Genomic DNA, 26246 nt, shown 5'->3' with positions numbered 1-26246 from the left:
TCAAGTGTCCTAAAACTGAAAGGTAACCCAGGAAGTTTGAAGTTTTATTTTATTTATATGCCGCCCTATTCCCTCTAGGGACTCAGGGCGGCAAACAACTCAAACGGGAAAGGGAACATACAAATACAAGACAGGCATTTAAAATAAACAACAACCACACCTGTCGAGAGGGGAAGGGAGCTCATTAACCCCCGGCCTGCCGACACAGCCAGGTTTTAACAGCTTTTCGGAAGGCCTGGAGAGAGGTGAGGGTCCGAATCTCCGCGGGGAGCTCGTTCCAAAGGGCCGGAGCTGCAACAGAGAAGGCCCTCCCCCGGGTCGTAGCCAGATGGCATTGGCTAGTGGATGGAACCCGGAGGAGGCCGACCCTATGCGATCTAATGGGTCTATATACTTGCAGTTATTTTATCGCTTTTGGTTTACTTACTGCCACGATCTGGGGAAACTCAAAAAGACAGAATTTGGATATGCAAAAGAGAAAAAAAATAAATGAAAAAGATTGGGCATTTTTCTCAGAAGGGGTTATAATGTTACTTGGATAAATTCACCTTCACGAGAAATGGACAGCCCATAACACCTTGGGATTAATGAGCATACATTGTGTGCCTGTTTCTCAGGCCCGATCATTTTAAAAAAAATATTGATCAGTAAAACCAGCAAGCTTCGTTGTAAAAATGACAAAGGCTCTCGGGCTTTAAGGAAAGGTTACAGGCAGGATGTTCAAGCTCATTCTTAGCGATTCAACATGGTAACTGGTGCTGCACATTTAATGAGGGAAATAAACCATCCTCTTAATTGGCTATAAAAGGAGGTAGAACAGAAAGCTGCAAAAACATTAGGCCCTATGCATAGTTATCCATTTTCTAACAATGCCACAAGTTAATAGGTATGATTTTCATTAGTTGCACTGATTTCCACTGAATGGTACCAAAAATCGGAAATGATTTTGAACTCAGAGAATACAGGTGAAACTCGAAAAATTAGAATATCGTGCAAAAGTTCGTTTATTTCAGCAATGCAACTTAAAAGGTGAAACTAATATATGAGATAGACTCATTACATGCAAAGCAAGATAGTTCAAACCGTGATTTGTCATAATTGTGATGATTATGGCTTACAGCTCATAAAAACCCCAAATCCACAATCTCAGAAAATTAGAATATTGTGAAAAGGTGCAATATTCTAGGCTCAAAGTGTCCCATTCTAAGCAGCTAATTAAGCCATAGCACTTGCAAAGGGTTCCTGAGCCTTTAAATGGTCTCTCAGTCTGGTTCAGTAGGAATCACAATCATGGGAAATATTGCTGACCTGACAATTATGCAGAAAACCATCATTGACACCTTCCATAAGGAGGGAAAGCCTCAAAAGATAATTGCAAAAGAAGTTGCATGTTCCCAAAGTGCTGTATCAAAGCACATTAATAAAAAGTTATGTGGAAGGGAAAAGTGTGGAAGAAAAAGGTGCACAAGCAGCAGGGATGACCGCAGCCTGGAGAGGATTGTCAGGAAAAGGCCATTAAAAAGTGTTGGAGACTTTCACAAGGAGTGGACTGAGGCTGGAGTCAGTGCATCAAGAGCCACCACACAGAGACAGATCCTGGACATGGGCTTCAAATGTTGTATTCTTCTTGTCAAGCCGCTCCTGAACAACAAACAACATCAGAAGCGTCTTAGTTGGGCTAAAGAAAAACAGGCCTAGTCTGTTGCTCTGTGGTCCAAAGTCCTCTTTTCTGATGAGAGAAACTTTTGCATCTCATTTGGAAACCAAGGACCCAGAGTATGGAGGAAGAATGGAGAGGCGCACCCTCAAGATGCTTGAAGTCCAGTGTGAAGTTTCCACAGTCTGTGTTGTTTTGGGGAGCCATGTCATCTGCTGGTGTTGGTCCAATGTGCTTCATTAAGTCCAGGGTCAACGCAGCCGTCTACCAGGAGATTTTGGAGCACTTCATGCTTCCTGTTGCAGACGAGCTTTAAGGGGATGCTGACTTCATTTTCCAGCAGGACTTGGCACCTGCCCACACTGCCAAAAGCACCAAAACCTGGTTCAATGACCGTGGGATTATTGTGCTTGATTGGCCAGCAAACTCGCTTGACCTGAGCCCCATAGAGAATCTATGGGGCATTGCCAAGAGAAAGATGAGAGACATGAGACCGAACAATGCAGAAGAGCTGAAGGCTGATATTGAAGCATCCTGGTCTTCCATAACACCTCAGCAGTGCCACAGGCTGATAGCTTCCATGCCACGCCGCATTGGGGCAGTAATTGCTGCAAAAGGGGCCCAAACCAAGTACTGAGTACATATGCATGTTTATACTTTTCAGAGGTCAGATATTGTTCTATGTACAATCCTTGTTTTATTGATTGCATGTAATACTCTAATTTTCTGAGATGGTGGATTTGGGGTTTTCATGAGCTGTAAACCATAATCATCACAATTATGACAAATCATGGCTTGATTACTTGCTTTGCATGTAATGAGTCTTATCTCATATATTAGTTTCACCTTTTAAGTTGCATTACTGAGATAAATGAACTTTTGCACGATATTCTAATTTTTCGAGTTTCACCTGTAGAGCAGTGCAGTGGGAGAGGAGAGCCCCAGGTGAAGTTATTCTTTTGAGATCCCAGAGTAGAAACCAAACACCTGCCAATTTAGGACACACCACTTCTGACTTTGCATTATTTTCCATAGGGGGTCAGCTCCACATTTCTTACTCTTTATGCTCAATACCAAATTGAGGTTACTTACCACTACGGGAGGAATGTAAATGCGAACCTAAGAAGAACTGGGCAACAGCTTGATCTCACTAGTTCAAAAAAGGGAGGAGGGACAGCCAATCTCAGCAAACTTTGGAAAAGAAAAATGGTCTCATAAGCGTAGTTCCCATTGTGTGATCTGTAATTAACAGACTCAGGGAAATAGCAATAGCAATAGCAGTTCGACTTATATACCGCTTCACAGGGCTTTCAGCCCTCTCTAAGCGGTTTACAGAGTCAGCATATTGCCCCCAACAACAATCCGGGTCCTCATTTTACCCACCTCAGATGGATGGAAGGCTGAGTCAACCTTGAGCCGGTGAGATTTGAACCGCTGAGCTGCAGATAACAGTCAGCTGAAGTAGCCTGCAGTACTGCACCCTAACCACTGCGCCACCTCGGCTCTATTAATTTAATAGTATTAAAATCTGTGGTGTTCAGGCTGTTGCTTAGAATTTTACAGTGTTGTAGAAAACATGAAATGAGCTTGTTATGGTTTAAGAGTAATTCAAAAACCAATTCCAGTAAAAAACACAGCCTGGCAGCAAATTTCATCATTTTTCTTCATTAGAGTCCTCCTGTATTACAGAAACATGTAAAATGAAGACACAAGAATCCATTTTATGCAATGATTGATCTTTATGTATAACACAGTGTTTTAAGTTTCCTCCCAGAGTGAAGATTTCCTTTGAAATGATCAAGTTAGTCATCAAATTAGTAGAGAGATTAAATCCGGTACGTGACCAGCATACCTGTCAACCCGAATACAGCTTTGGCTGCTGTTGTCAAGCATTCTATATTGGTAAAACCAGGTTTTCCAAGAGCATCACTTCTACCCAAAGCTTAAAAAAACAGAAAGGACTCTCCAGAATGTGAAAACTAACAAATATTCTAATCATCAATCAGATTCCACATTGCTTGGGAAAACTTCTAATCAAGCGATTGTCTGTAATAATTAATTTACATAGAATAATGTACCACATTCTATAGCACATAATGCTCGGTGGAATAAGAAAGACAAAAAGAATTGTTTTTATTTTCCCAAAGCGATATAGATTCACCTGGAGGGGCTTGTAAAATCATTCCTTATAATTTCATGGACTATAGTTCCACAACTGAAGCCTTTACATACATGCCAAATGCAACTTTGACATCAACAATGGTATCATCATAATGCATTTAAACGGAAACATATTTGCACTCAAATAATATACCAGCTTCATTGGAAGTCAGAATGGAAACTCGAATGGCAGGCTGAAACACAGTCACATACACATTTTAACACATACTATTATCTGCAAACAAGGTATAATGAGATCAGTGGTGGGTTTCAAAAATTGTTGGAACCTACTCTAGGTGTGCCCTCCTTTGTGGGAGTGGCTTGCCACCCATGTGACTGGATGGGAGTGGCTTACTGCCCATGTGACCGGATATGAAATTATGAATTAGTACTTAGGTCGGTCCTATTCAGAAACTCTGGCATTGAAGCATGCAAGTCTTAAAGCTGTCAAGTTACAAGATCCTTGTCAGTGGTGGGTTTCCAAAAATTTTTGGAAGCTCTTCTGTAGGTGTGGCCTGCTTTCCGGATCCACTGGTGGAACCTCTTCTAACCGGTTCGGTAGATTTGACGAACCGGTTCTACCAAATAGGTGCGAACTGGTAGAAACCCACCTCTGTATGAGATCATGGGAAACGAATACTGTAATCATGATTGTGGTGTACTTGATGACATGTCTTTTATGAACATTAATCCATATTAAAATAAACAAAAGTGGCTTGTATCAGCATTAAAAAAACAATAAAGAATTTCTTGATGGGAAAAAAAAGAATAGAACTTGATATATTAAAACAGTATGAAAATTGCTATGTCCTTGTCCTGAATTTTTTTTAAAAAAGGCAAGAGAAGGTATGCAAAAAATAGAGAAAAACAAAACCTCAAATCCATGCAAAAATGAAAATTTCATTGTGGCCTTTTAGAAGTCACTATCTCTTAACCTATTCCATCACATAAGGGCAAAAGCCGCATTGCGGGAAATCAGGAAAAATGTCCAGATGCAAGTAATAAATAAGGGAGATAATTTAAGCAGCAACAATGCAAAACGTGTTCTTTAATTTAAGCAAGTTCTGTAGTGAGTGAAGATATCTTTGATATTTGGTAATAAGGGACAAAAAAAGTTGATTCTCACACATCATTGAATAAACATTTATACAAATTTTTGCTCTATCCTAAACTTTCCCTCAAGTAAATCCTATTTTAAATAGGGAATTTTAATTCAAGATGTATAATAAATGTGCATTCCTTTAATTTGAGCATTACTGTAATCTAATGTGAATAAAAATGTCACTTGAGATACAGAAAGCAACAGCCCCTTTAGGGCTGGTGTCATAGCACGAGAACAAAAGGGAAAACCTTGTTAATCCATTGGAAATATCATGTTAATAAAATGAAAATGAGATAATGACTTTCGTGGCTAGCTGGATCTTGTCTAAAGCCTCTTATGAGCTTCGTGTGTCTCAATTAGGAACGATGTCACGTGCACAGCTGCAGGCTGAGCACAGTTGCAAAAAGTTCAGTGCGCTCAGAACACAATGCACATCACCCTACCCAAGAAAAAAAATGTGGAAATGGATTCCTTATTATTGCAACTTCTTTCTAAATGGTATGCGAAAGTTAGAAGTACTGTGGTAGGAGTCTAAATAAACTTTACAGACAGATGCAGTAATTAATTCAAATGCAAGCTCTTCAGGGACCTGCAGTTATTTTTCCAACTTACAGCTCGATATATTACATTCACTGCACAAATACTGAAAAATCTGGGTTTTCTTTAAATAAAATGTGGTGATAATATGTTTGTGTGTGTTCCAGGGGTGGGTTTCTCGCCCCGTTCCAACCGGTTCAGTTGGAATGGGGCCGGCGGCGTCCTCATGCACGCGCGCGGCGCACGCATGCGTACTAGCATCTGTGCGATGCTCCAGCTGCTCCTGGAGGATCGCGCAGGCGCTGTATGCGTCCTGCGCATGCGTGGAAGCGCAGAACTCGTCAAAACCAGGTAAGGAGCGCGGGCGGGTGGGTGGTCCCGTCACCGTTCCTGGAAGTTACTTACTTCCGGGTTCGCCGACCAACCGGTTCGCAGAGACCGCCGCGAACCGGTTGAAACCCACCCCTGGTGTGTTCCAACATATGTAATGGGAAGTTTTCTGGATCCTGTTTTTAGTGACTATTCTGGACAAAGACAATATGATAGCAATAGTCAGTCTGAATAAGTTATTTATTAGCAACACTTTTGAAACTTTTGAGGATTATAAAAGAAACATATATAGCAATAGCAGATAGACTTATATACCGCTTCATAGGGCTTTCAGCCTTCTCTAAGCAGTTTACAGAGTCAGCATATCGCCCCCACAGTCTGGGTCCTCATTTCACCCACCTCGGAAGGATGGAAGGCTGAGTCAACCTTGAGCCAGTGAGATTAGAACCGCTGAACTGCAGATAACAGTCAGCTGAAGTGGCCTGCAGTACTGCACCCTAACCACTGCGCCACCTCGGCTGCTGGCAGTATGGCAGTATGGCAGTATCACTATCATTTTAGCCATTATCTATTCATTGTAGAGGGACGTGGTGGCTCAGTGGCTAAGACACTGAGCTTGTTGATCAGAAGGTCAGTAGTTCAAATCCCTGTTACTTGACCCAACTTCTGCCAACCTAGGAATTCAAAAGTAAAAAATGCAAGTAGAAAAATAGGGACCACTTTGGTGGGAAGGTAACAGCGTTCTGTGCACCTTTGGCGTTTAGTCATGCTGTCCACATGACCACGGAAATGTCTTTGGACAGCGCTGGCTCCTTGGCTTAGAAACCTTTACCTTTATCCATTATAGAATGAAGGCCTATTTTTGCATGTTTCCAAACTATATGGTCTTGGTCTGTCTTTCATCACTTGAGCCCATATCCACAAAAGAGATTTAAACAAGATCGATAGATGACATTAGCAGTATCAGTGCTGGGTTTCAAAAATTGTTCAAACCTACTCTGTGGGTGTGGCCTCCTTTGTGGGAGTGGCTGGCTGCCCATGTGACCGGATGGGAGTGGCTTGATGCCCATGTGACCGGATATGAAGATGCCAACAACACTTGTCAGAACCACCTTAAATTACCTCACACACAGCACTGGCATGCATAAGAATAGGATGCAAACTTGTTTTTTAAAAGGCATCTTTGGTTTGCGTTAAAACAACTTCAACACACACAATGTTCTGATTGCACCACAAACGCAGTAGTCATCCTTACCTTTCACAGAGGCCCTGAGTTTTATAAATATGAGCATGATAGTGTAGAATAATCATATCCAAGGACCAGTGGTGGGTTTCAAAAAAGTTTGGAAGCTCTTCTGTAGGTGTGGCCTGCTTTCCGGGTCCACTGGTGGAACCTCTTCTAACCGGTTCGGTAGATTTGACGAACTGGTTCTACCGAATAGGTGTGAACTGGTAGGAACCCACCTCTGGGCAGTATATAAAATTAAGCTATTTCTTGCTGATTGGCTCAGAAGTTATAGCAGCTGCTGAAAACTTGGCACCTTTGGATGCATTGAGGAACTAACAATAAAATATAATAAATAATTTACTAAAATAAGTTTGGATAATATACCAGAAATCTGAATGAAAAATCAGAGCATATTACAATGTCAAGACTGTCAAGAACATCAAATATATTTTCTTTAATTTGAAAACCAAATCAAATCAACATCAACCAAAACTATTTTAAAGATGTTTCAAAATATTTGGTTAGTGTCCTTTTTATATTTGATTTGATGATTATATGCCATCAAATCAACATCAATGTCAACTATATTTCAACCATATGTAATAAATTCAAAAGCATCCTATTATATATTTGATTTGGTTGAGTATTTTGTTTTTGCCTAGCTATTAATGTGATAAAATGCTAATGTTTCACTAAATATTATCCCCAGTATGTTAGCTATATTGTGTCACAATAGTGACTATACATTTTGGAAGGGCACTTTTGTTCTAGTTTCTAAAAGTTGGCTGAATAACATTTATCAAGTTTTATCCTTTGAATTGGACTTCTGTTACCAGAAAGGGAAACTTAATTTTTAAAAATTGAATTGCAGTATTTTACATTAAGATGAAATTAGTAGCAATGATTTTGAATGGAAACAAACAGAATTAAAAAATAGTCAAATACCCATCTTCAGTCTTATTCCATACTGATAATTTACCTTTTTTCTACTGTTGCATTTGTTCAATATAATCCACTGTAATTTATTTAGCTACTATTACAAAAATCTAACAAGGACTCTGATGTGAACTAACAAATCATATTATGAATAGTTGTGCATCCTGAAGATATCGACAAACTGCTTAGAGATTTGAGTTTTTGCTTATCTTATTTTGAAAATCACATCAGGGCTGGATTAATGTATGATCCTCATCCCATTTATCTTTTTAAAGACAATACAATAATTCCTTTAAAATCTCTGTTGAACGCCTACAAGAATAACTTTTTTTTCTGCAAACTTTAGTTAATCCGTCTCCAAATTCTAGAGGAATTCTCAAATTTTCGGCTAAAATACCTTCCAATACTAATTTAAAGACAGTATTAATCAAAGTTATTGTAACATTGTTCAGCTTTTAAAATGATCTGTCTTTAGATTTAGTCATGAAAGTTATTCAGTGATGGACTGAATAACTTACACACACACACACACACACACACACACACGGAGAGAGGGAGGGAGGGAGGGAGAGAGAGAGAGAGAGAGAGAGAGAGAGAGAGAGAGAGAAATGCATATACATATACAAAAGATGCTGAGGCAGATAGAGAAAAGCATATAAATTTATTCCTTGATGTGTAGTTCACTTGAACAATTTCATTACATGCCAACAACTGATTTCTAGCCTCCTAAGTGGGCAAACATGTCTTAATACTGTTTACTATGGCAGGCTATATGAACAATATACATTTTTGTTGAGATCCAAAGGTTTTCTGCAAAAGAAAAAAAACATAGGTGTAAAGTAAAAATGGATTTTATGTTGATGCAATATGCTATGAAAGAAATTATTACATTCTGAGTTAAGACAACATCTGGAAAAAGTCTAAGTTAAGGGCAACAACTGGGAACGAGATACATTATGTTCTTCAGCTGCTGAGCAAAATCCAAAGATGTGCGCTGGACTATCCCTCTGCATTATCTCTACTTCATGGGATCTACTGGTCATCTAAAAGATAGAATTACCCTTTGGAATTTTATTAATGGAACCCTTTATCGATTGGTGGAATTTATGGGGTATTAGCATACTCTTTTCTTAGCCTTTATGATTTATGCTGTTCAATTAATATTGTTTTATAACTGCTTAAGCCTGAGCTGAAAAATTAACCTATCGAAAGGTGGTATAAATATGATGAACTAAACTTTAGAGATGGTTACTCTTTAAAGTTTCTTACCTGAAAATATTACTATTATTACAGTTTGTCAGATGTTTAGATTGGGCTTGGCAATTTTATCCACCTATCAAGAGCTTCCCAGGGATCTGGGATGGGCAGATGTTGTCTGAACGTCTTAAAGGTATGTAATGTAAGGTGTAAGCTGCTTTAAATAAAGCTGCCTTTTGTAATTGACAGATGGTGATTTGGCTGATGTTTGATTTCACCCAAGACATCTGTTATTATTGGTAATATCTTTACTTTATTTTGTCACATATACTTCTATGCGCAAGTCGTATTACATGATTTTTCTCCAATTCTTTCTCTTCTATTTTGCTTTCTCCACATCCATCATCCAGAGTTTATTTTTCCTTATTGACAATTGTTAAGTCAGGGCTGTTACCTGGCAGGTGCCTATCTGTTTGGATTTTAAAGTTCCAGAGATCTTTAACTTCTTCGTTGCCTATTACTTTACCTATCTTATGGTCCCACCATAAAATTTGTTTGCAGACAAAGAGCCGAGGTGGCGCAGTGGTTAAATGCAGCACTGTAGGCTACTTCAGCTGACTGCAGTTCTGCAGTTCGGCTGTTCAAATCTCACCGGCTCAGGGTTGACTCGGCCTTCCATCCTTCCGAGGTGGGTGAAATGAGGACCCAGATTGTTGTTGGGGGCAATATGCTGACTCTGTAAACCGCTTAGAGAGGGCTGAAAGCCCTATGAAGCGGTATATAAGTCTAACTGCTATTGCTATTGCTACTATTATTTCTTGCAAATAGCCCAATGCACCATTGTTGCTACTCTATCATGCTCTTGGTTGTAGAAGCCTGTCTTATTTTTTTTAATTTTTTTAATAACAGTTTTTATTTTTAAACCAACATGAAACAAACATAAATACACACAAAATGTAAAAACCCTTCTCCAATTGCTTACAGTGTGTCAATTGGTTACAAAACTTTTGTAAGTTTTGTGACAGCCTGTCTTCTTGAAGCACCTAACTACCGTGTTTCCCCAAAAATAAGACAGGGTCTTATTTTCTTTTGACCCCCGAAATAAGCACTTGGCCTTATTTTCGGGGAGGTCTTATTATTTTTGAGGTGCAGGAGACGGCAAGTGTGGTCACCTCATTGCTGCTTCTGTGTTGCAATATGTTTGGGGAGGGCTTGTTTTCAGTGGAGGGCTTATTTTAGTGCATGCGCTCAAAAGCCCGATTGGGTTTATTATCCAGGGAGGTCTTATTTTAAGAGAAACAGTGTAGATAGTCCATTGTTATAGAGCCGAGGTGGCGCAGTGGTTAGGGTGCCATACTGCAGGCCACTTCAGCTGACTGTTATCTGCAGTTCGGCTGTTCTAACCTTACCGCCTCAAGGTTGACTCAGCCATCCATCCTTCCGAGGTGGGTGAAATGAGGACCCAGACTGTGGGGGCGATACGCTGACTCTGTAAACCGCTTGGAGAGGGCTGAAAGCCCTATGAAGCGGTATATAAGTCTAACTGCTATTGCTATTGTTTCTTCATCTTATTTTCAGACCCAGTATTTCCTGCCAGTTCTGGTAAGCATTCTCTGTATGTCTTTTTTTCCCCCTTGAACTTGGTTTTTTTAACCACAATTAACCTCTCTGTCTGTTTCTTCATTTTTTTGCTCTTAGCCATGCCAAGTTTTGCTGTTATCTTCTCTGCCTGCTCATTTTTTTTAGCACACTGAACATGTAATATTTTCTCTTGCCATGCAGCAATAGCAATAATAGCAGTTAGACTTATATACCGCTTCATAGGGCTTTCAGCCCTCTCTAAGCGGTTTACAGAGTCAGCATATTGCCCCCAACAACAATCCGGGTCCTCATTTTACCCACCTCGGAAGGATGGAAGGCTGAGTCAACCCTGAGCCGGTGAGATTTGAATGGCCGAACTGCAGAACTGCAGTCAGCTGAAGCAGCCTGCAGTGCTGCACTCTAACCACTGCACCACCTCGGCTCTTTTTTATTTTTCATTTGATCGTTCCTGCAGGCCAATTTGGTCAGTTCAGTACTCAGTAAATCTTCATAGTGTTCTAGATCCAGTGCAACTTCTTCACTGTCCTTCAGATATTCTTCCAATGCTTTCTTTTTTCCTTCAGCTGTTTAGCTACATTTCTTCAAATGTACTTTCTTCAGCATACATTATATGCTTGGTGTACTGCAATACTCCACAATCACTTATGCTTTTTGGTAAGTAGAGTCTTTAAATATTACTGCATGGATGAAGGGCATGACTCACTACTTTTCTGGTCTTCCTATCCAGGGCTTTTAAATGTTGAATGTTGAATGTTTATTTTATTTATATGCTCCCCTTTTCCCCCGAAGGGGACTCAGGGCGGCTCACAACTCAACTAAGGGAGGGGGATACAGACAAAAAATTAAAACAACCCGCAACAATACATAATTTAAAACACACAGCAGTCATACCATTCGAGAAGGGGGTAGAAGCTTTTTAGTCCCAGGCCTGTCGGAATAGCCAGGTTTTGAGGGCTTTGCGGAAGGTCTGGAGGGTGGTGAGGGTTCGAATCTCCACGGGGAGTTCGTTCCAGAGGGTTGGAGCGGCCACAGAGAAGGCTCTCCTCCGAGTAGTCGCCAGTCGACACTGGCCGGCGGATGGAATTCGGAGGAGGCCTAATCTGTGGGATCTAATTGGTCTAGAGGAGGTAATTGGCAGCAGGCGGTCTCTCAAGTACCCAGGTCCAATACCATGAAGGGCTTTATAAGTGACGACTAGCGCCTTGAAGCGTATCCGGAGACCAATAGGCAGCCAGTGCAGCTCGTGGAGGATCGGTGTTATGTGGGTGAACCGAGGTGCACCCACGATCGCTCGCGCGGCTGCATTCTGGACAAGCTGGAGTCGCCGAATGCTCTTCAAGGGCTGCCCCATGTAGAGCACGTTGCAGTAGTCCAGTCTAGAGGTCACAAGGGCGCGAGTCCAGTTGACTAATTCAGTTGTGTATTTAATGACTGGCATTGCTCATGTGTTAATCATCTTGATGGTGTTTCCTCCACTGAGTTTGGACTTTTTAGAGTTTCTTCACTCTCACAATGCAATCACGTCTAACTTTCTTCTTGATTTTAGTGTGCTGTTGTTCTCAGGGCATTTGTAGTGGTCTTCTTAAAGCCCCGGGATAATGATGGAAGAATGCCCTCTAAATACTGGAGACACCAAACTAGCCAACAAGAAAGATTAAATGAAGAATAGAAAAGAGACATGGCAAGGCAAAGTATTACATGACCAGTACATAGGCAGCCGCGCGAGCGATATTGGGTGTACCAAGATACACCCATGTTACACCTATCCTCCGCAAGCTGCACTGGCTTCCTATTGGTCTCCGGATGCAATTCAAGGTGCTGGTTATTACCTTTAAGGTAATATTACCTTTAAAGCCCTACATGGCTTAGGACCAGGGTACCTGCGAGACCGCCTACTGCTACATACCTCCCAGCGGCCAGTGAGATCCCACAGATTGGGCCTCCTTCAGATGCCGTCAGCCAGACAATGTCGGATGGTGGCTCCCCGGAGGAGGGCCTTCTCTGTGGCTGCTCCGGCCCTTTGGAATGAGCTTCCCCCAGAGATCCGGACCTTACCCACTCTCATGGCCTTCCGAAAAGCTGTTAAAACCTGGCTATTCTGGCAGGCCTGGGGCTGTTGACCTGACTGTTGAGGTCCAGCCCCTATCAGATTGAGTGCATGTGTGATGTTTTTATGGGTTTGTGCGCTGCCCTGAGTCCCGCTGGGAATAGGGCGGCATATAAATAAAACGAAACCTGAAACCTGAAATAAATAAACGAAACCTGAAATTGTTTTTCCTTTATTTCCTTTATTTTTTTATTAATTCTTTTTTCTTTATGCTTTGTAAGCCGCCCGGAGTCCTTCGGGATTGGGCGGCCTATAAATTTTATTAATAAATAAATAAATAGATAGATGATAGATAGATAGATAGATAGATAGATAGATAGATAGATAGATAGATAGGTAAATAAATAAATATTATTATTGTTACAAATAATGCTGAGGTAATATGCTGCAATTTGAATTCACTAGTGAATAACTATGCTCTCTGATAAATATTCATTTGCATCTAGCATATGAAATTAAATTCTAAAGAGAGGGGGAGAGACGTGAATTGATATCAACAGGGGCCTAGCCCCAGATCACCACAAGATACTCATATCTCTGCAAATACTTCATCTAAATATAACCTCTTCATATATAATGAGGTTAATATTCCCATTATTTCTGGCATTATTTTTTTAAAATGTAGCTTTTTAAGAGGGCAATCATTATACATTCATTTAGTATTCATAGGAAGAGCAATGACTATAATGAATTCATTTGATATTCATATGAATGTCACATGCACTTCCATGAGATACTACCATAATTTTTCTTTAGTGGAGCTGCTCTCCCACAGATTTTCCACTCACCACTGCTATGCCACCCATTTTCCTATTATTCATCACACAGAGGAGAAAAACCACTGAAATTAAAGAGACCACATGAAGATATATAGCCCTTTACTTTTTTTGCAAGACCGACTCTAAGAGTTGTAGCATTTCTTTTTTTTTAAATGTTATTAAAGTAATCTTTATTAGTTATACATTTTTTTAAGAGTAAAACATACAAATACAAATACAATTTTAAACATACAACCCCCGCTTCCCCCCCCCCCCCGCGGTGACAGTCATTCACAGCCCAACTTTTTTTTTTCCTTCCTCATTGTTAGGTCTCTAAGCCGCATCTTCTCATTACAAAATTCAGGGATCTATTACAATACCCATGTTCACTTTTAACTTTCCCCGTTTTAAGTCCCTGCTGTTCTCCTTGTCGCCCACATATACCATAAGTTCCAGCTAAGATAATGTTCCGTTTCTCCTTTGTCCCTCAGCCAACCCGTCATTCTGTCCATTTCTGCACATTCATAGATCTTTTTAATTATAGCCTCTTCCGACGGTATGGTAGTGGATTTCCAAAATTGTGTAGCATTTCTTCTCTATATGATTCTCTTACAATACAAAACTATTTATTGAAAATTAGACATCTGGAAAAAAAAACCTCTTTGCCATGCTATAAGTCTGGGTTTAGAAATGCCACTTTCAGCAAGAATTGAAACCACCATCTCACCTGGAAAAAAAAGCAAGAAAAATCTGACTGTTAGAAGAAGCTATAAAATAAAATGTGCTGCTGAAAGTTGTGTATTAACAACTGTTTTTTGTTTTTTTTAAAGGACACAGCAGTTTTCATCTAAAAATAAAATGTCCAAGAAGAATACACTGGGGAAATGTACATACCAAAGAATGAAAGTAGATAATTTGCTTTTTTTAAATTGTTCCTGGGCATTAAAAGCTATTCTCTGAATTCACAGTGTGGTGTCTGGGGGCAAAAATTTATTTATTTATTTATTCAGTAGATTTATAGGCCGCCCAACCCCGGAGGACTCCGGGCAAAAATGAGCTTGCCAACATGTTATGTGGCATTCTTTTTTTAAAAAAAAGTGTATTGCTGCATAGTATCTTACCTGTTTTTTGTGCCCAATGATTTTATGAGCAAGCTCATAGCATGCCTTCAACACTCTTAATGTGGCCATTGGACAGAAAGTTTAGGAATCTGAGCTACATAAATTAGAAAGAAGTACATTAAAAGGATGTGCCTTAAAAGGATGTGTGTGTGTGTGTGTGTGTGTGTGTGTGTGTGTGTGTGTGTGTGTGTTTTAAATTTTTATTTTAAACACATCAACACATCAACAAAAACAAACACATGACTTAAAACAACATAGGAACAAGAAGTTCCATCATATATCAGTTCCGTATCGGTTTCTTTGCAGTTAGTGTTTTCCCTTCTATACAGTTCTATCTTGCGTTTATGGTCTCCTTATTCGTTATCCATTTTTATGTACTATTCTATATTTATTTATACTTGGCTATTTATAACAAAATATTGTTTACCTATATTATGCTTTATTTTCTTACTATTTATTCTCTTACGTGCAATTATAGGTATACATTCACATAGTTATTCTTTTTCTTTGCCATTCTTATTTATAACAAAATATTGTTTACATACATTGAGTTTTATATTCTTACTGTCATTTATTCTCTTCCCCAGAGTCTACAGAGTATCCCCTTTAATCTGCTGGCCCCTTCAGGATCAACAGCGCTCAAAAATTAGCCCAAATGAAGAAGTTAGAGTTAGAGGTTAGGAGAGCTCCCTTTCGTCCGCTCTAAGCACGGTGACGTCACCACAGGACCGTCAAAAGGATGTGTGTTATATTGCAAATATAAACATAAAGTTTCTATATAATGTATTAGATAAGAATACTGTTACAGTTATACAAACAGTACAGAAAACATTATTTTTGAACTGTAGATTTGCTCCGGCCCTGTGGAACGATCTACCCGCAGAGATCCGGACCCTTCCCACTCTCTCGGCCTTCCGAAAAGCCACTAAAACCTGGCTGTTCCGGCAGGCCTGGGGCTGTTGACCCCATGAATGAGGGCCAGCCCCACCTAGGTTGAGTGTATTGAGCTTTTAAATCTGTTTCCTCTTTCCCTATATTTTAACTTTTTATTTTTACTCTTGTACTTGTAAGCCGCTCAGAGTCCTCCAGGATTGGGCGGCATATAAATTTATTAAATTACAATTAATTGCAATTAATTAATTCGTATTCTAAAGTAGTCCCCTTCAAATAAAGATTATTATGTTCACAACAGTTCATACCTTTCCGGAAAATTTGTTAGTCAGCAAAAGTGATACCAGACAACTCCTGATTTTTTGGGACTTGGTTATTGTTTAGTTACTGTTGTCTGCATGGTTTCAGAAGCAGATTCAAATCTCCTGCAACACAGATTTATAGTTGATAAGTGCATTTGTAATTAATAAAGAAGAGTTCAGTTAAGCAATAAAAGAAGTATGAAAGTAAGCTTATATTGAGAAATGTCAAAGTCATTATATTTCTCAATTGTTCTAAAATGCCTCAATGTTCTACCATTTTATTTCCATATGCCACTTTTTAAAATTACCCACAAGATTCAGAGTAGCCAATGGTCATTTGTTCTTAAATGTTAGATTTATATTTATTCTCCCATTAATCAACATTTTGATGTCCACTGGATCAGTGGTGGGTTTCAAAAATTGTTCGAACCTACTCTGTGGGTGTGGCCTACTTTGTGGGAATGGCTTGCCACCCATGTGACCGGATGGGAGTGGCTTGCTGCCCATGTGACCGGATGGGAGTGGCTTGCCGCCCATGTGACCGGATATGAAGATGCCGACGACACTTGTCATGCTGCATTAATAAATACATCTAGAAATCAAAGTAAGATTCAGCAGCATCATATAATTCGCCCCAAGAAGGTGCGAGGTGGCGCAGTGGTTAGGGTACAGTACTGCAGGCCACTTCAGCTGACTGTTATCTGCAGTTCAGCGGTTCAAATCTCACCGGCTCAAGGTTGACTCAGCCTTCCATCCTTCTGAGGTGGGTGAAATGAGGACCCAGACTATGGGGGCAATTTGCTGACTCAATTTGCTAAAAATCTGTAAACCGCTTAGAGAGGGCTGAAATCCCTATGAAGTGGTATATAAGTCTAATAAATAAATAATAAATAAATAAACAAACAAACAAACAAACAAACAAATAAATAAATTTACTGTAGAATCTTTTCTGGCAATGATCTTTTTTGCAGCCTAAGATATTTGCATTTCAATGTGCCTGCTTCATTCTCTGGCAGATTTGCCTTCCATCAATGTTAGGTCTATATTTAGATATATTCTTTTTTATACATTATTTTGATTCTTGATATTGCATTATTTTATTTGAACATCACATAGAAATAACAAATTAAGAGTTATTCATTTTAATGGCACTATTAAAAGCACCTACAAATGTTATTTTAAACAAGGCAGTCATAGACTTACAACTTCTACTTATTTCTCTTTAATTTTTATTATTATTAAGATAAAGGCAGCTAAAACATTTGGGTGGGCTGGGAAAAGGGGCAAATTAAGTTTGAGAGGAAGATTTATTGTAAATTCCTTCTCCTTAGTTAAAGCCTATAAATCACAATTTATAACACAACCTAATGACAAAGAACACGACAATAATTTATGACAATCAAATTTTGCTTATGAAGAAATTGGATCTCAAGTTTCAAAATTATTCTATCTGTAAAACTAAAGTGAAAACAAACCCAGCTGTGTGTATTTTGAATTCTTAGCAAAATATATTAATGACAGTCATAAAATCTGATGGATTTTTATTTAATGTAAGGAGATTCTGCTGCTGGGCTACATTACATCAACAATCTCATAGAACATGAAGGATTTGTTTTGTTTGAATTTTTAAATATAACCATTGTATACATTTGATGAGAGACCATGTATACATTTCCTTATGCAAAAAATAAAACCTTATGAAGGATATGCTGCTGGCTGTGCCGGCAGGCCTGGGGTTGATGAGTTCCCCTCCCCTCTCGACTGGTATGGCTATGTGATTTTTGTGTATTTTAATTATGTGTATTGTTGTTTATGTTCCCTTTCTCCTTTGAGTTGTTCGCCGCCCTGAGTCCCTCCTGGAGAAGGGCGGCATACAAATAAACCAAAACTAAAACTGAAACTGAAACTATTGAGGGTAGATATTTTAATCTAGTCAACTGATCCTCAGTTCAACTCAATGGGCTTACAAGCTTGATCTTTTTTCTATTATTGTATAGACTCTGTGCTTAAATGAAACGGCAATTGAACTCTGAACAGAAATACTCCGTGTATTTGTTTATAGTTTCCCTGTGAATTGAAAAAAAGAACGTTCCACTGGCATTTCAAGGCAATTTAATACTCATTTTACAGTGATGTTGGGCCTGATGGAACATTTTTCTAGGGCTCTTTCATACACCAGGTGTACATTCATACTATACTTTGTAAATGGTTTTCGTCAAATATTTACTGAGAGGAATGATAATCCCTCTCAGTAAATGTTTGGCCAAAACCAAACCACCCAAAATTTGTGTTACATTGTCTTATACCATCTACATGCTTTTCTTCGGTTCACCGAAGAAAGGGCGCCCGACAAAAGCGCGCCCGACTAAACCGCGGTGACAAAACCGCGAGTTCTAAACCGCGCCGACGAATGAGTGCTGAAGCACGCCAAAAACAGCGCACCGACAGAAGCGCACCCTAACCCTGAACCTAACCCTAACCCTGAACCTAACCCTAACCCTAACCCTAACCCTAACCCTAACCCTAACCCTAACCCTAACCCTAACCCTAAACCTAAACCTAAACCTAAACCTAAACCTAACCCTTACCTTAACTTAAATCGCGCTTCTGTCAGTGCGCTGTTGTCGGCGCCTTGATGACTTCGTGGTTTTGTCACCGCGCTTTTGTCGGCGCGCTTTTGTCGTGTGTGCATTTGTCGGGTCACGCTTTTCCTCATATCCCCCATAGAGACCATCATATCCAAGCAGCAGAGAACCAGCCAGTTACTCTGAAGAACCGGCATATTCTGCCTCAATTTACATTCATCTATAAAGTGTGAACCTGGAATGATCCACTGACAAGTGATGTCAGAAAGATGAAATGAGCCTTGTATACATTTTCACCCTTTAAAGTTTCCAAACAAATTGGAATTTGAAGAAGAGATGTTTTTTCCAGAAAGGTCAGGAATTACTTGGAATACCTACAGATATGGCAGGTTAAGTTAGAAGTATGTAAGGACACCTCTGAACCTGATAGATGTCAAGATCCACTTCGAACACGATGGACAAACATCATTCATCATGCCATGTCTGGAATAACATGTGAGTTTCCATTTCCAGATTTAAGCTAAATGTGAAAACATCAGTAATTTTTCCAGAGTGTTTGGTTTGATCTACTATATGTAGGTTCCTCTAAACTTTAGAGTCTGCCTATATTATTATCTGTTTCCTGACCAGAAATGATACTTTTGATCCTATCTTCCTCCTATAAAAACAGAGTTGGTGATTATGAAAGTCTCATGTTTCTTTTTGCAAAATGCACTAAACATATCTATACAAAAATCCTAACATTGGATTCTGCCATACAGAAATAGGATGTCAAACTAAATATGTTTTGATAAGGCTCATCGAATTCAATATTTTTTTTTCCAGCATGTGTTTAACATTTCTGCCATTTTAATGGGGCATATTAACTCAATTCGAGAATAGGTTTTACATTCATTACCAGATTAATTATAGTTTCCTACACTTTGCTCTGCAATATGTTCCTTTAGTATAGATGGTGTCTCTCTTCATATACAGGAACTAACAAAACATTTATTCCACTCATTTTTTTTTCTGCCATGTATGAAACAACATGTGAGATCTAATTTCTCCATTAAATGGCTAACTTGGTGGCTTCTGCGAATATTAGTAGCTTTTCCAGAACATCTGTTTTTATCTATGTAGGTTCACAACTGTTTTTTCAGATGTAATCTGCACAGACAAATTTCACTGGGATTTTGAACATACTTAGATAGAACTACAATTGCCTTCAATGGTACTTTTGTGCACGATTTTATAGACAGAGGTAGACAATACAAACCTCCAGATAGTTGGCTATTAGCTACTAATAATTCTCAATGGCAAAGTATTATGTTGACTATCATTTGAAACAGCTGGATTGCCAAAGTTTACACACTCCTGGTACAGTTAGAATTTTTTTATCTACAGTTTCCAGTTCAAAGTTTCCAAGTACTGTATATACTCGAGTATAAGCCTAGTTTTTCAGCCCACTTTTTGGGCTGAAAAAAGCTGCCTCGGCTTATACTCGAGTCAGTGAAAAATTTGCCCGAAATGGAGGAGAAAAAGGGGCGGGGCCATGCCGCTGGGTGACACTCGTGAATGGCCCAGTGCCCCTGTGAGTTTCCCCTCCCTCTGTGTCAGTTTGCCGCGCAGCGCGCACCGCACCATCCCCCCTCCTCACGTTCTAATGTAATGCAGGGCTGTCTTACGATTCCCCTTCCTCCCCCTCCTGCCGCTCTGCAACGATGTCCCACCTCCTCCTTGTTATGGCAAGCAGCCACATAGCGATGTCCCACCTCCTCTGGTACAGTGATCCAACGATAGGAATCACTGTGCCGTGTGTCATAGGAGGCGGGACATCGCTCCCACGGCTGCACGGGACATCATCATCACAGCGGGACATCAGCATCATGAGGTGAGTGAAGTATTTCATTGAATACACCGCTAGTTTACTGTTTTTCTTTGAAATAAATATTCAAAAACATTATTGGTATCTATTTTTATTTTTGAAATTTACCGGTAGCTGCTGCATTTCCCACCCTAGGCTTATACTCGAGTCAATAACTTTTCCAGTTTTTTGTGGTAAAATTAGGTGCCTCGGCTTATATTCGGGTCGGCCTATACTCGAGTATATACGGTAACTCAAGTGTGCATGCATATTTCTAATATAAAGGTAAAGATAAAGATTTCCCTTGTCCAGCCATGCCTGAATCTAGGTGGCATTGCTCATCTCCGTTTCTTAGCAGAGGGAGCAAAACCCCTTTTGGGAGGTTCACGCATTCATGCGCATATTCCCTTTGGACACTTAGTCCAGAAAAGTTAGCCATCACTGACATATAATATTTAACAAAAGTACTATAGTTCTCCACATGCAAAAAAATATAGGTAAATAGGTTCTGCACTTAATAACGGTAGCAAGACTGTTGGCGGCGCAATACTGGAAGAAGGAAGACTTGCCTACAACTCAAGAATGGACATTGAAAGTTACAAACCTAGCCGAGATGGCTAAAATATCGGCATATCTTAAAGATCACTCAAATGAGAGATATAAACGAGACTGGAAAAAATGGATTGACTATACACAAAACAAATATGGGACTAAGAAATTCCAGATAGCCTATGCTTAAGATTAGGAATAAGTTAAACTGCTTAAAGTTTGGGTAACAGCAAGAAGCTGAGTCCAACGTAGAGATCTTATTGACTTTCTCTTTTTTTCTTTTTCTTTAATCTCCTTTGTTTTAATATATTTTAGACTGTGTTTGTTAAAAAGCTATACCGTGTACGGGCTCTGGGAAGTCGGGGGGGGGGAAGGGAGGTGGGGTCTTAGGGGGCAGGGGGGAGGGGGGAAATATAGTATGTGTTAGATTCTAAAGTAACACGATTGCACTTGTATACTGTGGCTCTTTAATTTTAGTGTAAAAATAGGACACGCTGAATATATTGATAGACAGTAGAAATACACCGAAAGGAGGAGTAGAGGGAAAGAAGAAAGAGGGGTAGAGAGGGTGGGAGAGAGGATTGGAGGGAGGAGGAGAAGGAAGGGAGGGAATGTATTGGGAGAGAGGAGTGATAGAGGGGGAAGGGAAGTAGGGAAGTAGAGGGGAATGTTGGAAGGAAGAACGAAAGTTGGAGGGGGGCGAAAGAGGGTGTATGGGGGGTCAAGGTGGTATATTGGGTTTGTATTTTGGGGGGTATTGTCGACAAGAGGGAGGGCTGTGTTTATTGTTCAACGTTATATGCCCCGGTTACGCACAGTATACATGTGATTGTACGAAATGAAATGGAAATAAAACATATTTACACAGCAAAAAAAAAGGTAAATCTCTATTTACATTTCCTTATTTGACCTATAAATAAATTCTAAAGTTTATAATTTTACATAATTTTATTTAATTTGCATAGTATATACCGTTGCACATTGTTTGTGAACTTTTAGCCAAGTTAATCAACAACATTTTGTTATAATTGGGTATATTCCACACACATTGCCCTAAAATATAATAGATTTTAAATCTTCAGTAGGTTATCTGTATCTCTAGTATGTGGTATCTCTCTTTAATAGAAGACTGTTTATCAGAGAGGATTTACCCTTTCAGAAATGATTCCAATTAATTTATTTTGCCAGAAGTTTTGTGATCTTGTTCTTTATTAATATTTCTAGAATCTTGCCCACTGCTGATTGAAGTCATACATGCTGGTTTATTAATTCTTATTTCTCTTTCTGGTTCTTTTCTTTTTTTCTTTCAGGCCAAGGTTACGGTTTCTTCTTTTTAGTCCCTTGATGTTTTCCCTTTCTCGGAGGAATTACAATAAAATCTCCATTATTGAACCAGTAATCTTTTCAGTGATCTTGTTAAAGATCCCCCAGTACATGCCCTCTTCCAGCATTAAATTTCTAGCCTCCAGCGAATTAACTTATATGAAATTTATTTTGATATGAAACTAGCATGTCCTAGAAAGTTTACTTTATGCAGGTTCATGAATACAGAGAAGAAAAATAAGTCAGACAATGGGGATTCAGGTTTAATGCAATCAAATCCCTTTTTACAGTTTGATGTGCTCTACATAAATGCTTTTTTGCTGCTAGTGACTAACATTTCAGAATAGCAATAGCAGACTTCATAGTGTTTTACACCTCTAACTCTACACCACATCCCCCTCTAACTGGTTTAGAGAGTCGGCATGTTGCTCCCAACAATCTGGGTCCTCATTTTACTGACCTTGTAAGGATGGAAGGTTGAGTGAACCTTGAGCCGGTCAGGATCGAACTACTGGCAGTTGGTTGAGTTAGCCTGCAATACTAACCACTGTGTCACCATGGTTCTTTGGCGGAGGCTTGTATCCAATGTTTATACTAATATGGGACATTCTTAGTTGAACCAACCATATTTTGTAGGTAGTGAGTGGGTCCATCAGATGCCTCGAGTTTGCATATGAATAGTATTATAAAAACTCTGCAAAAATTAATTGTTGGGGAATATTCTGTGCCTAAACTTTATCCAACACAGATTACCCTATATCAGAGGTGGGTTCCTACCAGTTCGCACCTATTCGGTAGAACCGGTTCGTCAAATCTACCGAACCGGTTAGAAGAGGTTCCACCAGCGGACCCAGAAAGCAGGCCACACCTACAGAAGAGGTCCCAAAAATTTTTGAAACCCACCACTGGTCCTTGGATATGATTATTCTACACTATCATGCTCCTATTTATAAAACTCATAAGTGCCTCTGTGAAAGGTAAGGATGACTACTGCGTTTGTGGTGCAATCAGAACATTGCGTGTGTTGAAGTTGTTTTAACGCAAACCAAAGATGCCTTTTAAAAAACAAGTTTACATCATATTCTTATGCATGCCAGTGCTGTGTGTGAGGTAATTTAAGGTGGTTCTGACAAGTGTCGTTGGCATCTTCATATCCGGTCACATGGGCGGCAAGCCACTCCCATCCGGTCACATGGGCAGCAAGCCACTCCCACAAAGGAGGCCACACCCACAGAGTAGGTGCCAACAATTTTTGAAACCCACCACTGCCCTATATGTTGAGGAGATTTACGTTTAACTAAGGCTTACCTTGTCTGATAAGAGTAATAACCTGAAACAGGAAAGCTGATAACATAAAATGAAAGCAGGGAGAACTAGATATCTGTACACCGATGACATTTATAAGAGCTTTTTGTTGTTGTTAGATTTCTCGTGCATTCCTAGAGCAATGAGGTGGAGCAATCCAGGGAGAGAATCTTTAGATTTATACGTTGAGTTGGTTTAATGCATTATTACCATTGTGAATGTGATGCTCGTGGTACTTCTGGAGGATATTTATCTCTTGGGAAAAATAGCTCATCCTATTACATGAATATTAGACTTACTACCAGTTATTTCAGCCTGTTGGAAAACAGCCTTTAAAAAGCGTTCCTTAATAGCAATCTGAGTTGTTTGTTACAAAGCAGTCTCAGATGACACCACCAACTCACAATTAAAAGGCTGAAAAATATTAATATTAAAAATGTAAATAAGGAGCAATTCTTCAGAGGGAAGTGTAGATTTGTCCTTAAAAACAGGATATGCTTTAGTTAACTAAAGCTAATTAGCTGTGATCCTCACATAAATGGCAAATTCTAACCCTTTTGTATTGATAATTTTCATTTTTTTTTAAAAAAAAGCTGATAAATGATTGCACTTAGAAGTATATAACATCTTCACAGTGACTACGAATAAGGAGAAGGAGAAGAAGAAGGAACCATATCCTTATTTCATGTAGCCTTCTGTAAGAAACACTCTGTAAGACAATAGTATATCATTTAGAATAACACACACACAGACACACACAGATATATATATATATATATATATACATACATACATACATACATACATACATACATACCAGGGGTGGGTTTCTCGCCCCATTCCAACCGGTTCGGTTGGAACGGGGCCGGCGGCGTCCTCGTGCACGCGCGCGGTGCACGCATGCGTACTAGCGTCTGCCCGACGCTCCAGCTGCTCCTGGATGATCGCGCAGGCGCTGTATGCGTCATGCGTGGAAGCGCAGAACTCGTCAAAACCGGGTAAGGACCGCGGGCGGGCACGCCCTTCGCCGTTCCCGGAAGTTACTTACTTCCGGGTTCGGCGACCAACCGGTTCGCAGGGACTGCCACGAACCGGTTGAAACCCACCCCTGATATATACATACATACATACATATATATATTGTGTTGCCTTGAAAAAATAAAATATATGCATTATATTCTATTAAGTTATAGCAAATAATTTAATATTAAACATTTAGTATGCACAAGGAATATTGTTATTTTTTTATCACATGTCTTTATTTTTATCTGAGTAGTTAACATGCCATATCTGAACAAATATCCTGACGTGATAATTGGATTGATGACCAGTAAGTCTATTTGGGGTTTCTCCTTCTGGAGGCAGTCACTGACATGCCATTGTCCAAATTTATTACCAGATCAGCCATTTTCTCAGACTCAGTTGCCATATAAGACTGTTGATAGCATTTAAAAGAGCCGAGGTGGCGCAGTGGTTAGAGTGCAGTACTGCAGCCACTTCAGCTGACTGTTAGCTGCAGTTCAGCGGTTCAAATCTCACCGGCTCAAGCATTCCATCCTTCTGAGGTGGGTAAAATGAGGACCCAGACTGTGGGGGTGATATGCTGACTCTGTAAACCGCTTAGAGAGGGCTGAAAGCCCTATGAAGCGGTATATAAGTCTAACTGCTATTGCTATTGCTATCTCCTTATAACACATGAATGTAATCCTCAAAGCTACAGGGACTTCTAATATTAGTAAACAATCCAATAGCCAATATATACCCAAATTCAATATTAAATGCCAAAATAAGGGTAGTATTGAACAACTATTTCCTCTGTATTTTGTTAGTACTACTTGCCACAACATTATATATACTCACTCTTGTGGAGGGGTAGCTTAGGTAGAATGATTAGCCAAAAGTTGCCCAAGGAAAATTATGATCAAGTCATCACATGGCATGTGACGGGGTAAGCTCCCATCATTCTCTTACCCACATAGTGTGCAACAAAAGCGTGCAAACATGAGTAGATAAATATGTACCACTTCAGTGGGCACATTAATGGAAACATGAAAGCAGCCTTCAACAAGGCTTTTTCTGGACAATGGTGATGTCACCGGCTAATCATTTTAACCAAAATGATAAGAGCCAAGGTGGCGCAGTGGTTAAATGCAGCACTGCAGGCTACTGCTAGATCAGCAGTTCAGCGGTTCAAATCTCACCGGCTCAGGGTTGACTCAGCCTTCCATCCTTCCGAGGTGGGTAAAATGAGGACCCAGATTGTTGGGGGCAATATGCTCACTCTCTGTAAACCGCTTAGAGAGGCCTGAAAGGCCTATGAAGCGGTATATAAGTCTACTGCTATTGCTATTTAATCATTTTAACCAAAATATGCAGATCATATTTTGCTTTTTTAACCAGGAGTTTATTGAATAATATTAGTTGCATAATATAGAATTGGCCTTGTCAACTGGAAGGTTGGCAATTGACAGAGACCATAAGGACCCCATGATGGGTGAGGTCCCATTATTGCCCCAGCTCCAGCCAACCTAGAAGTTTGAAAGCATGCAAATGCAAGTAGAGAAATAGGTACACTTTGGTGGGAAGGTAATAGCGTTCCGTGCTCCTAGGTGTACAATTATGTTAGTCACATGACCATGGAAGCATTTCCAATAATATTGTAAAGTTGGACATGACTGGACAGGTGAAACTTTTACCTTTTTTATGTTGA

This window comes from Thamnophis sirtalis, unplaced genomic scaffold (assembly GCF_051295495.1).
Source record: "Thamnophis sirtalis isolate CommonGarterSnake01/CBP01778 unplaced genomic scaffold, rThaSir2_p1.2 scaffold_11, whole genome shotgun sequence".
NCBI lineage: Eukaryota > Metazoa > Chordata > Lepidosauria > Squamata > Natricidae > Thamnophis > Thamnophis sirtalis.
Note: the sequence above shows the minus strand (reverse complement) of the source record.